The sequence below is a fragment of the Henckelia pumila genome, chromosome 3 (genome assembly GCF_033568475.1).
Source record: "Henckelia pumila isolate YLH828 chromosome 3, ASM3356847v2, whole genome shotgun sequence".
NCBI lineage: Eukaryota > Viridiplantae > Streptophyta > Magnoliopsida > Lamiales > Gesneriaceae > Henckelia > Henckelia pumila.
This window is the reverse complement of record NC_133122.1, coordinates 161,110,940-161,128,420: the sequence shown is the minus strand read 5'-3', so window position 1 is coordinate 161,128,420 and position 17,481 is coordinate 161,110,940. Positions and strand designations below refer to the sequence as shown.

At 33.1% G+C, this 17,481-nt stretch overlaps 1 non-coding gene across 1 annotated transcript; it reads right to left on the bottom strand.

Annotated features, from left to right (window-relative positions):
- Nucleotides 1-13,044: 13,044 nt before the first annotated feature.
- On the bottom strand, nucleotides 13,045-13,155 carry LOC140894166 (small nucleolar RNA R71). Its single transcript, XR_012153712.1, has one exon. It is a non-coding gene; the product is annotated as a small nucleolar RNA R71 (small nucleolar RNA).
- Between the last annotated feature and the right edge of the window lie 4,326 nt (nucleotides 13,156-17,481).

The following is a 17,481-nucleotide window of genomic DNA, read 5'->3' as shown; positions in this document are numbered from 1 at the left end:
GACTCTAGAACCATTCCCGAGCCTTATCTGGGTCTCACCCATCCTTAGCTTATTACTTCTTGTCATCATTTGCAACTCATTGCAAATATGAGATCTACATCTGGTATCCAATACCCAAGAAGTAGTATTAAAAACATTTATTTCAATGTAAAACATACCCTTTGCAGTTCGCAACTTCTCGAGGTATTCCTTGCAGTTACGTTTCCAATAACCGGGTTTCTTGCAGTGATGGCAAATTTGTTTAGACTTGTCCAATTTTGCATGTAACATTTGGCCTTGAGATCATGGTCCAACCATTTCTCTAGTTCGGCCAACCTTTCGGCAGTTACATCAGCCGGGGCTGTTTTCGGAGAAGCCTTTTCTAACACTTAGAAAATCTTTTCCGAACTTAGGACAATCTTAATTTATGGAATCATTTTGTATTGTTTGCGCCAGTAAGTTTGTTTTGTTCGAGAATTGAAACATGTGGATTACGAAGATTCATCATAATGATATACTGAGATGAAACAGACAATTATCGATGATTGTTTAATTAATTTACTAAGACATAAAATAGGCGAAATTTATTTTATGAATCTCACTCCCACTATTTTAACGATTTCACTACCCTCTAGTGAAAACGGGAAACTGTTTTCCTTAGTGTGAACATGGAGTCCAATTGACAAACTATGATCCCGAATAATATCAGCCAACCATAATTTTCAAAAGATAGAGCCCAATTGCTTCCAAAGCAACCTCCACGTTTTTACCTCATGTCCAATAAGGGCCCAATAATATGACGCCGTTTATTGTGACATGTCAAGATGACCCATCAATATTAAGTTGTGATGGACGGTCGCCATGTGGATCCCCCAATAATATGAGCCGATCCCATGGGAGTTCCACCCAACTTACAACATGTGTCGATCCAATGTACAACTTTCCGACGAACGGGCCCCCCCCAATAATATGAGCCAGACCGTATCCGCGGGTAGCATCTCATACATTAATCGTTGATGGAAGGTAGGAACATTTAAACAATATTTAAATTTCCTTTTAATCTTGATATCAATTTTAAATCACATTTAAAATGAGGGATTTTAATTTTGAAAATTTGTCTCATCATTTAAAAATTTGTATGCTTGCGGGATTCATACAATTTAGTCTAAAACATGCATACAACGATAATATCATATATTATATAGGATGATCGATTCCATTTCTAATCGACCCGTGGTTGCCAATCACAAGTCTAAGTCCAATCCTAGGTAATATGCAGGTATGCAATGCAATCCTATTACATTGAGCTTCCAATTTACATTTCTTCAGTCTTTATTGTCTGCTGGGCCCACCTCCGTCTTCAAATTTTCATCTCCCACTAAGTCTAATGTATTTACAATAAATAACTATGACAAGTAGGGGATACATTTTAAGGGGTGGGAACGGGCCATAAACCAGGCCCACTTTTATTACATATGACAATTCATATTGGGCCATAAACCAGGCCCATTAATAAATCCAACAACAAAAAAAACAAATGTAAATTCCTAACATACACCTACAAAATTGGTCATGGCAATCGATCATCCTTATCCAATAATATTTAATTCAAAATTAATTTATTGGATAACATGCAATGACAATTAAATTAAAAGGATAAAATCATATTCCATATATAAAATCTTATTTTACATACAAAATCATATTTTATCTTTTTATCAAATAAAATCATATTTTACATATAAAATCCAATTTTATACATAAAATCATATTTTACTCAATATTTCCATAAGAATATATCTTATCATCAATTGTACCAAAAATAATTAATTTCATAAAATCTGATTTAACGGATAAAATCTATAAATTTTCCAAAAATTCAAATTTATCCAAAAATTAATTTTAAAATTTTCGGACTCGAACAATTCGATCCGACGCCTCGTGGACCAATCAAAAACAATTTTCGATCGGACCAAAAATAAAATTTTAACATATTAAAATTTTAATTTAAAATAAAAAAATTAATTTTTCCCGGGCCGCTCGGGACGATCCCGGGCAGCGACGATCGCTGCCCCCCGATCGCTGCCCGTGTTTTGCCCGAAAAAAAAAAATTTTATTTTTTAAAAAAATTTATTTTGTTTCAAAAACCGAGGCTTAAAAGTTTTTGTACAATCGATTAATTTAATCGCTTGATCTGAGCAACCTGGCTCTGATACCACTGTTGGAAAACGGTGATCAGATCAATTGGAATTGATACCCGGTGCAGCGGAAGTTTAAAAATTTTATATGGAACAATTCCATATCATGGACATCAAAACTTTACGATTAAATTGTGCGTGTAAAAATTAAATAACAATTAAATTTTTACCTCCAATCTCGAAACGAGATTATGGACACCAACAGATTACTCTGCTCTTGTTGTATATCCCAGGAACTGATGGACGAACAATTCTTCAATCAGGTCCACGAACAGAAGTTTAATCCCTCTGATAGATTGCACTAGAAAATCTATCAGAAGTTTCTACGAAGAGAATTAACGAATTTGATCCGTTAAACCAGACTGCAAATTCAAAATTCACAGGCTGGAATTTTCGAGCAGAGAGGGAGAGGGGGGCGGCCACTTAGAGAGAAAAACAGCTAGGGTTTTTCGAAAATTGTGACCTATGTTGTGTAATTTATGTACTGCAATAACTTATTTATAATGTGGGCTGCTAACAGCTTAGGGCCCATTAGTCATAAGTTCAAGCCTGACAAGCAAAGCCCACATGTTCAGAAATTAATATAAAATTCATCGTGACTCAGATTGATAAACCAATTTCACCAATGTGCACAGAAACCATTTCTGCATCTTTTAAAGTCAAGATAAATTTTCTGAATCTGAATTCAGTGGTTTCCAAAAATGCCCATCCCTATGTCATTTTAGGAAATCTTACTCCTCTACTATTAAATAAGAAGTCCCACTTCTTTGTTCATTAAATTTAACTCTTTAAATTTAACTATCTCAACGGGGATTAAAAATCCATTACTTGTGTGACCCTCAATGGTGCAGGGATACAGCTAGCCGTGGGCTCACAACTCCTTGTGACTCGGAACAACAATTTTCGACTTGCCCATCGAATCATGGTAAGAGCGCCTAGCAACATCGCCCCATGATTCCCTAGGTATCACTGATAGTGCCTGCAAGAACCAATAGATTTTGGTTAGCGTACAGTACGGTCCCTTCATCCATATATCCCGATCGAATCAACAACCATTGGTAAATCGAGAGTCGTTCGAGATTCGATAACTATGCAATACATCTTGAAGATCAAATAGTAACATCGCATGTGCTACTAAGAAACCATTTCTTAAAACACATCATGTACTCTGGCCAGAGATTCGTCACACTAATATCTCCTCAGATTGCATAGGATATCCACACTAGCAAGTATGTGGTGAATCCTTGACAACAAAGCATCGACTCCTATATGTGTCATAACTGTACCCAATCCTGACACCTGATGACCCCAATAGAGTCGGTAAACGAGTCAAAGTACAGTACTAGCATATAGAGTCTCAATGATGTTTCAAGTAGTAAGGACTAATGGTGTACAACCAAAACCGCGGACTTTATCCACTCGATAAGTGATAACCACTTGGAAAGTCCGGATAGGGTAGTTCGATCATTCATCGTATGAATATCCATTTGCATACTTTGAACATCTCTATGTTCCATACCAATGAAACGTGGTACTCGGCATCGCAAATGCTAGTCTCAATCTCGAGCGATCCTTATCCTTATTAACGGACGGCTCAATCGATTAGGAACCGTTTAGAATATACAGTGACTATAAGATGTGTTTCATGATAGACATCCCCATGTGCTACCACATCTTACATACACTATAGTATATTCAAGGTCTTCATCTAAACATCTTATAGTATGTCACAACATAATAATATGATAAAAGATAAAGTAAACGCCATTATAAAAGTATAAATTATATTAAACAAAAGATTGTTTATACATAGAGTCATCAAAGCCCTTAGCCACAAGTTGGCTCACCGGGCACCCACTCTTTCAAATTTAAGAGAAAAAAATTTGTTATGTCATAAGATACCGACTAATGTGATTTTATTATATATATATATATATATATATATATATATATATATACTGCCACCTTTTATCTATGTCATACATGTATATATATTAATTTTACCTTTTATCTATGTCATACATGCATATATATTAATTTTTTTAAATAATTATTTTTGGATGATACATTTTCTATTTTATGGTGATCTGATTATTAAAAATTCAAAAATATAGATAAAGATAAAAAAAATTTATGGTGATATGATTCAAATCCTGCAAGAAATGGGCATACTTTATAGCAAACTATGATTGAGATATGTAGACAAAATGGCAACAAATCGATAAACTTCTATTGATACTCATCAATCGTCAGATTGTCTTTCTTTAGATTCACTAACTCAATCGATTTAGCTTGACGAAAAGCTGGAGAAAAATACAGATTCAGGAAAGCTTTACGGAAATCTGTCCAGAATACTTGACCACGCTCATGAATCACCGGTTCGGACGCCGACCTCCACCACTTATGTGCTCGGCCCTCAAGTAAGAAACTCATAACCTCTATTTCTGCTCCTCGATACACTGAAATACCCAGAAGCAACTCTTCATATGTTTAAGTAATGTCTCACATCCTACCAATGGCTTAGGTTCCATCTAGAAGAATCAATGCAGATCATAACGACGGCGACCCCCTCACGATGATATAATGGTGTCCTTAAGGATGTCTCTATGCATCATTATTATCTCCCCAACGTCCGACACTACTGTTACTATCATTGTGGCATGCCATTTGAAAGGGTAAACGATCATTAATCCAAAACACATTATCTAAGTCCCAAAAGAATCTTATGCATTCTCGGATACCATAAATATAGTGATTAGACCCGGTTCACCTACTAATCAAACTTAAGCATGCAACTAACTTAAAAAGATAAACATTAATCAGAAACTAACTATAGAAACGATAAGATTTATCCAAAATAAACCCGACAAAAATACAACCAGAACGACGACTGAAACCCCATATCACTTTATACAACCAAATCAAATCAGTATCTGGAAATCAACATAAACAAGTGAAACAAATGGATAAACATCCACAAGTGGTCACTGGCTCCGCCTCTAAACTTGCCCTGATCTTCATGTCTCATCCAACTTGAAATCTATCATGTCGAATGGGGTGTTAAAAATAATACCAAGGACCTAAGCGACTAACGTCCAGTACGTAAATTAGAGTATACAAATCTATATGCGCATGAAACAAGATGTGACCGGGTAATTCGGTCAACTAGATCAATCATACTCAGATTAGATGCCACGAGTAAGTAGTACCATCTGAGATCATATCTGCTAGGTAGCTCACATATTTGTCTAGATCGTCTGTAGTGACCCATCTCGGAATCACTAAGTAACCAAATCTTAAGCATGCAATTAAAACCTAAATAACAAAATCAGAGAAAAACTGTGAAAACTTAAATCAAATACTAACCCGGCAGAATACAATCGGTAAATAACTGAAACCCATAAATAATACAACCCAATCAAAAATCCAATACAAAAGGTCTTCCCAGCTCTTCGGTTGCCAACTACTCACTGGTCCCCGAACCTGGGAAAGCTGCAATTGTCCCGTCGAATGGGGTGTCCAATAAAACACACGGACGTGAGAAAATAATGCTCAGCATGAAGGTATGAGTATACACACGCTATGAATGAAAATACAAATACATATGAATGGGTACCGGAAACCTATCATAGATAGAACACACCTAAGTCAAAGGCTCCATGGTATGTAGCACGTTGAGCCGTAGCATCCGGAGGTGGCTCCCATACCATAAACCCGTGGACTATCTGGATCCAAAATTATGGTATCCATTGACAAAATATCATGGGGTTGAGCGACCCCTCTACTAGTTATCTCAATGAAATACAGGCTCAACGTGCCAATGCATGCAGCATAACATCTGTGACATAATAAATGCTCATATTATCAATGCCACATAAAACATGCAATCATAAAAAATGCATACTCAATCAGGGTATCTCGGACAACACGTCTGTACCTCAAATCATGCAACTCAAGCGACCTAGTCACCTGGGTACTCAAGTCCAAGACTATAAGCATATAATCACTATATCACTTATAGCCCACTAAAAACCTTGACTAGTATAACAGATACTCACTTAAGCTAATCTGAGTCTAGTATAATACCTGCGTCCGTCGTCAGTCCACTGATGGCGATAGTCCCAAAACTTGGGCACAACTCGCTACAACCCCAGCAGCTCCGTCACCTCACGACCCCGAGAAGAACACCTAAAAACCCCTAGAATTGACCTAGAATAGGATAGGAGGATGTGATTAGTGCATTTGAAAATGGGGCTCTCGACCCCTATATATAGACACAGATCGGATCGTCCGATCTCCTCCAAGTAACTCCCTCTGAACATGTGTCCTCCTTGCTGCCGACAGTAGATCGGACGGTCCGATCTCCTCTTTGGATCGTCCAATCCCGGAGTGCTGTCACATCAAATCTTTATCTCTTATCGAAATGAGATCGGATCGTCCGATCCTTACCTTCGGATCATCCGATCTCTTTGGAGCTTCCAATATTACAACTTTAGCTTCCAAAGTGTTCGGATGGTCTGATCTCTGTGCTTTCTTGGTTCGGATCGTCCGAACTCCCAAGCACTTGGAACTCTTCTTGGACCATTTTGAACATCCTAAATCCAATTTTTCACTCTTTTAACCCATTAGAGAATCCTATTATCATGGTTTAATCATTCTAAACATGCTTAGTCTTTATTATTACTAGAATGAAAATCGGGTTACTACATCGTCGTAGCTTCGATCCCCGTCATAACGATGGATCCCAGTGTCCGATTGTATATCATGTATAAAGCTGAGCGATCCTACTAGAATGGATATCTCGAAGAAGATACATAATTAAGATGATATATGTAAAAGCATATTCTATGTAAAAGCATGAATAAAAATCTCAATTTTTTTTACATGTTTACCCTCAATATTGTAATAGTTCTCGATTTTTCCCTTAATATTTATCACTCGCCGACTTTTGGCATTCCGGGAATTCCATTAACAGATGGAAAAGATAATCAACAATTAATTAATTAATTACTTTTCAAATTTTAGTGTTCCGGGCATTCCAACGGATAGGAAAGATAACCATTAATTAATTAATTAATTAAATCAAATTTTAAATCTTTGAAAAAGATCGGCTCTTCTAAATTTTTGGAGAAGAAAATAATAACTGAGATGATTAATTGGGGTTACTAATTGAACATTCTAATTATTTTTTTTGACAGAAAACTTGTAACTTTATTGAATACTAGAAATACAAGTAATTACAAGATTAACCAACCAACAAGGAAAACTCTCAGGCACCCAACAAAAAGATGCAGAGGATGAACAAGAAAATTTAGCTAAGGAATGGTCCAAAACATTGGCCGATCTCCTAACATGAAATAAAGAGACAGTGGATATGCATGCTTACGTGTTGCATTTATGTGCCAAGATTGTAGGTTACTGCTTTGATATATTATGTTGCATATGCATAGATCATATTGAGTTAGTGTCTCTTTCGAGATGACCTAGAGTTGTAGGGTTCTTAGTCCTTTTTAGGACGTTGGGACACTGAGAGTCACTCCGATCGATGGGTCGCGCAGACTCTAGTGATCCATACATTTTAGATCGATGTCCAGTAGGATTGAGTGGTTGAACCCAGTGGTTTGATTCCCTGAGGTTACCGCTCATGTCCTAGGCGCCAGTTTGAGCAGATTTGATCAGTATATCCCAAATATGGATACCCGGACATTTCATTATGCATGCATCATGTTTGTATGTTTATCTGTACTACCGTACTGAGCCTTATGCTCACGTTCAGTGTTTTCTGTGTTGTGTAGACACCCCATTCGACGGGGCAGTTTCAGGTAGTTCATCCAGGGATTTGGAGTGGTGACCAGGATGTGACAACGGGATTAGATGTTAGGTTATATTTTATTAAGTTTCATTCGATTGAGTTGTACTATTTGGATTTGTTTAGCTGGTTGTATTCTGTCGGTTCAATATTATTTGGTTTTCCGCAGTGTATCCCTGATTATGTTAAATTCATGCTTAATTAAGCTTTTTAATCTCTGATTAGTAGATGACCTGGGTAATGGTTACTACATTTATGGTATCAGAGATTTTTGGGACATAGTATTAGTATTTTGGGATTAACCTGGGTTATTCTTGTAGGCACCGTTCTGTTCACCATATTACTAATATACGTATAACTCATCTCATCTCATCCACGTTCTTCTCATCATATTATTTATCTATATATTAACTAATTATTTTACGTCAATCAAATCATTAATTATTTATCTCACATCAATCAAATCATTGAACTCAAATTACTATATTACCCCTTATAAATAATATAATTTTTTTTATTTATTGTTAAAAGGACAAAATAGTCATTTAATATTTTTATATAAAATTTAATCAATCAAATAAAATAAACCATAATCTATCAATCAAATCCTATAGCACCCGGAAATTTTTATACGTAAATTCGCATGCATAATTAGGAAAGTTTAATTTTTAAATTTTAGAAATATGGGTTAAATATTATTTATGTGTTATTATGTGTATTAGGTGCATGATTAAAATTATTTTAGCATTTAACCCATAATTATGGAAATTCTAGATTTTTAAGAAATTTATTATTTTGATTGCGTAGACGGAACCGTGGACGGACGAGATATTGATTTTTCACCCCAATTATTTTTAGGAGATTTTAATAGCCATAAATTATTATTTTGAATTTTTTATTCTGAAAAATTATGGTATTTTATTTATTTATTTTCGCGAGCCCATTTTTAGCCAAAATAAGTCATTTTAATGACGTTTATTGACTTTTAAAAATCCTTTAAAAATCAATTTCGGGATTTATGATATTTTAGCAACATGATATATTTTACTATGATTTTTAAAGGTATTTTTTTGGTAGGATTTTATCCTAAATTAGTTATTATCTTAATTAAATTCTAATTAACCAAAAAAATCTATCCTATCTACCCTAAACCTACGTTAATTCTCTCCTAAGCCGCCTCCACCCTCTCCATCTTCATCCCTCGCGTTTCAGCGGCAGTAGAGACTCCATAGCCGATTCCCTTCAAGTTTTCTTGGAAATCTTCACCGCCCCATCATCCCGGAGCCCCGCATACACGATATTTTTCGATAATAAATTACAAGGCATGTTTAATTCTTTTCCTTGAACACCATATAAGCTATCTAATTTGTTTAGGTCAGATTTTTAATGGTTTGTGGATGTTTTGTTCGGATTTACTGATATTTTCCCTGTTGGATCATGAATCACGCATGGTTGCTACTTTCCTTTACATACTCACGTTTCATGGCATGGGACGACTCAAGGCTGCTGGGTCTCGGTCAAGGGGTGTGCTAGAGTCCTAAGGGTCGAGCTATGGATGGGTTAGGAGCTGGAGAGGGCTAGATCGAAGCATGGCTTGGTTATGGTGTGCTGGTGCTCAGTTTAGGGCTGTTAGGAAGAGGGGTTGGCTGGCTCATGCATGGCCATGAACCAGCCGACTGACTGCCAGGTTAGGACCGGCAGGACCCTGGAAAGGTCCAATGAAGGCCTGCTGCTCTCGGCCGAGAGGGAGAGGAGAAGGGGGGGTTCGGGCATGGGGTTTTGGGTGGGTTTCGGGTCGGGTTTTTTGGATCTGGGTCGGGTCTGGGTGTCGTGGGTCGGGTTTGTAGGGTCTGGGTCCGGGTTAGGTGGGCCGGGCTCGGGTATTTTTAATTTTAAGTAATTAGGAGTTTAAATGATTTTTAGGCCAATTTTTATGTTTAAAAAATTATTTGGGCCTTCAAATAATTTTATTTGGGTCTTAAATAATTTATTTAAGTTAGCCTAATGATTTTTATGGGCTTGAGAGCCCATGAGAATTTTTGGACCAGTCTAGGAATTTATTTGGACTTAATTAACTTAATGGGCTTAAATATGTTTATTTAGGCCCAGTTAAGTTTAAGTAATTTATTTGGGCTAAAATATAATTTTGGGCTTAGTTTAAGTTAATGGGTTTAAATGTTCTTGTTTAGGCCCATTTATGATTAAGGGGCTTTTATTTAAGAATTAATTAGCAATTGGGCTTTTATTTAGTTAATGGGCCATATTAAGATTTAATGGGCTTAGATTGAGTGATCAGCAGTCTGGACCTACCCATGAAAATTACTAAGTCCGAAATATATATTTAATTTATTTTATGCATGAAAGTATTTTAAGTATAATTCTATTTATTATGAAAATCAATTAAATATATATTACGGACATATTTTCAGTGCATGCATTCATGAAATGTTACATGTTATGATTATGATAATTGTTGAGCTATAAAATATTTTATGATGGAAATTGAAGTAGTGTGATAGCACAGAGGTGGTTATCCACTATTTAAGTTAAGAGATAGTTTACTACCAGCAAGAGATGATTTATCACCGCCACGTACGTTGGTTCAGGAGATTGATCAGTTGGCACAGATTTAGTCACACTTACTGATAGGACCATAGACTGTTTCAAAATATCATGCTCAACTATATTAAGTATGTTTATGATGTCAAGTTATGCTTATGTTTATGATGAAAATTAAAATTTGTAATTATTTATATGTTAAAAAGTTTGTTTTAAAATTAAAGTTTCATTAAAATTATGAAGCTGTATTATTTTAGTGTTATGTGTTTATATTTAAATATTTTACTAAAAATGTTGTATTTTATGTTTTGCGCAGGTTTGGTAAAAATAAAATTACTCAAGCTACAAAGGTCATATTGGAGTAATCTCAAATCCTGTAGAATCACAAAAGAGGCATCTTCAACTTTGTAGAAGACAAAAAATTCCAAAAATCTCATTAAAATGATCAAAATAATCAAACATCAAAATGGAGACAGATTTACTTTTACTATGACCAGCTTGTAGTAAAAATATCATAACTATTTCACCTTTTACCCAAAAGAGGTGAATTATATGTCCAAACATATCTACACAAAATATCCTACGTGTTCTATGTTAAATGAAAAGGCTGAATAAGTGGTCTAAGGCATCAAACATGCCAATTAAAGTTGGATCATGGTATCGACATTCAAGGAGACAAGCACCCACCAACTTTACTATTCCACATTTAATGAGCCTTAGACTCTTGCTCTCATTTGGCCTATAAATAGATGTGTTGTATAAGCTTTGTAGTGTGCAAAAGTGTAGAAAAATTTCTCACTTGTAAAATAAATATTGTGTGTGTAAGAATAAAAGGTTGAATATGCATATTTCTCCAAGTTTAAGTATGAAATTTCTTTTATCCTTACTCTTGAGTCTTATGTTCATGGCAAGCTAAATCCTTATATGTCAAGGTGAAAATGTTTCATTGTTGGTCAAGTAAGATTGTTTATATTTTGTATATTCTTTTATTTTCTATTTTTATTTTTACTAATTGATCTTTATTTGTAGATATAATTTGATGATTTATTGTTATCTATTTACATGAAATATTTGGTACCTTGAATGTGGTTACCTTGATTTGTTGTCTAATATGATACAATAAATACTATAATAATTATATACTATAAATATATGTATCAATTTATAATAAAGTCATATATATTATTTAAACAATAGCGTGGCTCTGTCGGTTGTTCTAAATAATATATTGTGATTTGATCTAACATTTACTTTTTCGCAACTAACATTTACTTTCTTGCATCTAACCTTTACTTTCTCGCAACTAACATTTACTTTCTCGCATCTAACATAAAACAAAAGTCATATATTTTATTTAGACGATAGCGTGGCTCTGCCGGTTGTTATAAATGAAATATGGTGATTTGATCTAACATTTAATTTTATGTCAATTTATATTTATGCACTTATATATATTATGGGTACCATATATTAATTATCGGTTAATCTGATATTAATATAGTGGGAACTATATTATATGATATATTTGTTTAAATATTTAATTGTTCTTTTATGTTTATATTTATGCATCTATATATATATTATGTGTACCATGTATTAAATATCGGTTAATATGATATTAATATAGTGAGAACTATATTATATGATATATTTGTTTAAATATTTCATTGTTCTTTTATGTTTATTCTTATTTTAGTTTCTTTTATTTATTTTTTATTAAGAAATCTTAAATAAATCAACAATGAACCTTTGAAGCCTTGACAATTTTATAATTTTTGTATTTGAAGTTTTATAATAATATTTCCATCTATAATATATCATTGCTAAAATTAAACTTACAGCATCTTCTCCGTGGATCGATCTCGTACTCACGAGTATATTACTTGCAGACAACCTACACTTGGGTGAATTACAATTTAAGTTGTAGCAAGTTTTTGGCTCCGTTGCCTGGGAGGTATAAATTAAGTTTAATTTTTGTTATTTATGTTATTTATGTAAATAGTATGTTGTTTTTAATTGTATGATTGTTTGGAGTCATAAACAAAGTGGTAGACTTGTTCGAGTATTTAAAAATATTTTAAACATGGAGGATAATTCTAATAATCAAGATGATAATAATAATAATAATCAAGAACATGAACAACCAAGAACACTTAGGCACCATATGAATCCAATAAGAACTAGTACACCATCTTGTTTAGTTTTTTTTATCCTGATGCATCTAATTTAAATTTTAAACCTCAAATTATTCAACTTTTACCAAATTTTCATGGCCTAGATTCTGAAAAATCCATATTTCCATTTAAGAGAATTTGAGGAGGTTTGCAACACTTATAATGATCAAAATTGTAGCATGGATATTGTTCGATTAAAGCTTTTCACTTTTTTTTTAAAAGATAAAGCTAAAACATGGTTGCAAAATTTGAGATCAAGTTCAATAAGATCATGGGAAGAAATGCAACAACAATTTCTAAAAAAGTTTTTCCCCTCCCATAGAACAAACTCTTTTAAAAGACAAATTACAACTTTTTCTCAAAAACAAGGGGAAACATTTTATCAATGTTGAGATAGATATAAAGAGTTACTTAATACATGCCCACATCATGGTTTTGAAATATGGAGGATAGTTTCTCACTTTTATGAAAGTTTAATACATAAAGATAGACAAATGATAGAATTCATGTGTAATGGAACTTTTGAAGATAAAAACTCAAATGAAGCTATGGAATATTTGGAGTCATTAGCAGAAAATGCTCAAAATTGGGATAATATAGGCTCAATTGAACCAACAAGTAAAACCAATAATTCAAAAAATGGGGTTGGTATTTACCATCTTAAAGATGATGTAGATATTGCCAAACTTGCATCTTTAGCAAGAAAAATTGAGTCATTAGAAATGAAAAAGAGTGATCAATTAAAAAGTGTTCAAGAAATTGTTTGTCATATTTGTGATACACATGATCATCTCACAAAAAATTGTCCAACTTTGCCTTCATTTAAAGAATGTCTCCATGAACAAGCCAATTATGTTAACAATTTTAAAAAACCAACATTAGACCCTTTTTCACAAACATATAATCCTGGTTGGAGAAATCATCCTAATTTTAGTTGGAGGAACGATAATAATGCACAACCTTCACAACAACCTTTTCAAAATAACCAAAATCATCAAGGTTATGCTCCTTATATCCCACCTCCAAGAAAACATTTTGAAGATGAAATTCATGCATACATTCAAAAGCAAGAGTCTATCAATATTCAAAACATTCAATCTATGAATGATTTGAAAGAAACTCTTGCAAAATTTGCATCTGCACTTAATATTCATGAAAAAGGAAAATTTCCATCTCAACCACAACCTAATCCTAAAAATCAAAAATCAAGATAAATTTGATCAAGTAAAAGCTATTATTACTCTTAGAAGTGGTAAAATAATTAATGATCCATATAGTGATGAAAACAAAGATCATTTAAACTCAAAGAGTAAAGGTGAAAATCTTGATACTTTCGAGAAAGATGATACTTTGAGTCCTAAAAATAAGAAAGTTGATGATAAAGTAATAAGTGAGTCAAATAAACCTATTCCTATTCCACATGCATTAGTAAATAATAAAAAAACAAAAAAATGATTCTGATATTTATGAAGTTTTTAAACAAGTAAAAATAAATATTCCATTATTAGATGCTATTAAACAAGTGCATTCTTATGCAAACTTTTTAAAAGATTTATGTACTGTGAAAAGACAATTGCATGTAAAGAAAAAAGCATTCTTAACTGAACAAGTAAGTTTTATTATTCAAAATAATTCTACTTTGAAATATAAAGATCCAGGTTGTCCAACAATTTCATGTATTATTGGAAAAAATAAAATTAAAAAAGCTTTGTTAGATTTGGGAGCAAGTGTGAATTTACTTCCTTATTCAGTTTATGAAAAACTTAAGTTGGGAGATTTAAAACCTACATCTGTCACTCTTTTACTAGCCGATAGGTCAATCAAAATACCTAGAGGTATCGTAGAAGATGTGTTGGTTCAATTCGATAAATTTATATATCCTGTGGATTTTATTGTCTTGGATACTCAACCAATAGAAATGTATAATGAAATTCCAGTAATATTGGGACGTCCATTTCTAGCAACTTCAAATGCTTTAATTAATTGTCGAAATGGAATAGTGAAATTATCTTTTGGAAATATGACTTTAGAACTTAATGTGTTCAACTTATGTAAACAACCAATTATTAATGAAGATGAAGATGATAATGCAATAGAAACAATTGTGGAAGAAAATATATACCAAGAAAACGTAAATCAACAATCTGAAGTTTGTGTAGTGGAAAATATTTTTAAATCAAAGTTATTTGAAGAAATTAATGAACTTGAAGAAGTAAAAGAAGATTATCATCCAAAACTTGAATTAAAACCTTTGCCAAAAGAACTAAAATATGCTTTTCTCGGTGAAAATCAAACATACCCTATTGTAATATCTTCTACCCTCTTACCAAAACAAAAAGAAGAATTAATAATATTACTTAAAAAACATAAAAATGCAATTGGATGAACTTTTCAAGATATAAAAGGTATAAATCCTTTAATCTGTACACATAGAATTCACTGGGAAGAAAATGCTAAAACATATCAACAACCACAAAAAAGATTAAATCCACACATGAAAGAAGTTGTTAAAACTGAAGTGTTAAAATTATTAAATGCCGAAATTATTTATCCAATCTCGGATAGTAAATGGGCAAGTCCAACATAAGTAGTACTAAAAAAATCAGGCATCACTGTTATAAAAAATGAAAAAGGAGAATTATTACAAGCTAGGATTCCATCTAGTTGGCGTATGTGCATTGATTATAGAAAATTAAATGATGCAACTAGAAAAGATCACTTTCCGTTACCATTTTTAGATCAAATTTTAGAGAAAGTGGCAGGTAATCCTTATTATTGTTTTCTTGATGGGTATTCGGGGTATTATCAAATACCAATATCATTATAAGATCAAGAAAAAACTACTTTCACTTGTCCTTTTGGAACTTTTGCATTAAAAAGAATGCCATTTGGTTAATGTAATGCTCCGGCTACTTTTCAAAAATGCATGCTAAGTATTTTTAGTGACATGATTGAAGAATTTGTGGAAGTTTTTATGGATGGTATAACTGTTTTTGGAAACTCATTTGAAAACTGTCTTAAAAATTTGGAAGAATTTTTAAAAAGATGTGAAGAAAAAAATCTTGTTTTAAATTGGGAAAAATGTCACTACATGGTTAAATCCGAAATTGTGTTAGGGCATGTCATATCTGAAAAAGGAATTGAAGTTGATAAAGCTAAGGTTGATGTTATTGCTAATTTACCATCACCAAACACGATCAAAGAAATTCGATCATTTTTGGGTCATGCGGGATTTTATAAAAGATTCATAAAAAATTTTAGCATAATATCGAAACCAATTTCAAATCTTTTAACAAAAGATGTACAATTTGAATGGACTCAAGAATGTGAAACTGCTTTTAAAAAGATAATTAATCTTTTAACTACATCACCTATTTTACAACCTCCTGATTGGTCTTTACCATTTGAATTAATGTGTGATGCAAGTGATTATGCTGTAGGAGCCGTGTTAGGACAAAAAAAAGAAGGTAAACCTCATGTGATCTAATATGCTATTAGAACCTTAAATAGTGCTAAAATCAATTATTCAACAACTGAAAAAGAATTACTTTCAGTAGTGTTTGCATTAGATAAATTTCGATCCTATTTAATTGGTTCTACTACTATTGTTTATACTGATCATTCTGCCATAAAATATTTATCAAATAAATAAGATGCTAAGCCGAGATTAATAAGATGAATTTTTTTGTTACAAGAATTTGATCTTGTAATAAAAGATAAAAAGGAAAAGAAAATGTAGTAGCCGATCATTTATCAAGAATAATTTTCGAATCGTCTCAAAATGAAATACCAATAAATGAAAATTTTCCGGATGATCAACTATTCTATGCTACTACTATGCCTTGGTTTGCTAATATTGTAAATTTTCTTGTGACAAATAAAATGCTTTCTCATTGGAGTTCACAAGATAAAAATAAATTCTTGAAAGAGGTCAAAAAATTTTATTGGGATGATCCTTATTTGTTTAAGTATAGTCCTGATCAAATTTTTCGACGATGCATACCCGAAAATGAGGTAAGTAGTGTCATTAAATTTTGTCATTCTGAGGCATGTGGAGGTCATTTTTCGTCAAAAAAAACAGCTTGTTAGGTTCGAAATATGTGTAGAGAGAGGGGGGGGGGGGGGTGAATACACAATATAAAATTTTGCGAGTACTTCGATCTGATTTGTAAGAATCAGACAGAAGTTTTGTTTGCTTAAAACTTTTGATCTGTTCGAAAGATCTGAGCAAGTCAGGAGGAAATAATCTTCCTCACAGATTGAATGCCTAATAGTACTAATGCAAATGAAATGAAATAATTGCAGTAAAGAGATAGAGTTGTTTCTGGATGTTCGGAGATGAATTCTCCTACGTCACCCCTTCTTCTGTTTCCAGAAGGATTCTACTAGAAGACTTTGACTTATACAATTCCTTTGTACAAATCCAATCCAATTAATCCTTTGATAGGAACTCCTAGCAATACTCTAACTCGAAGTAGAACAATTTTTCTACTTAGAGTTTACAAGATGAAGCAACAGAGTATGCTTCGATGGTTTGAACTGGGAAGCTGTAGCTTTGATCTGGATCGATTTGAAGTGTATCTTTGAGCTTGATCGATCTGTGTTGTGTTCTAACTCAGAATATCGAGACTTTGATCTGATGAAATAAGTATCTGAGTTGGTATATTGAGTGAAGGCTTTTTTGACTTTGAATTTGATTGCTTTGTAATTTTCACTCTTGGTCTCGTGTCTTGAATTTTTGAAATGCTTGAGTATTTATAGT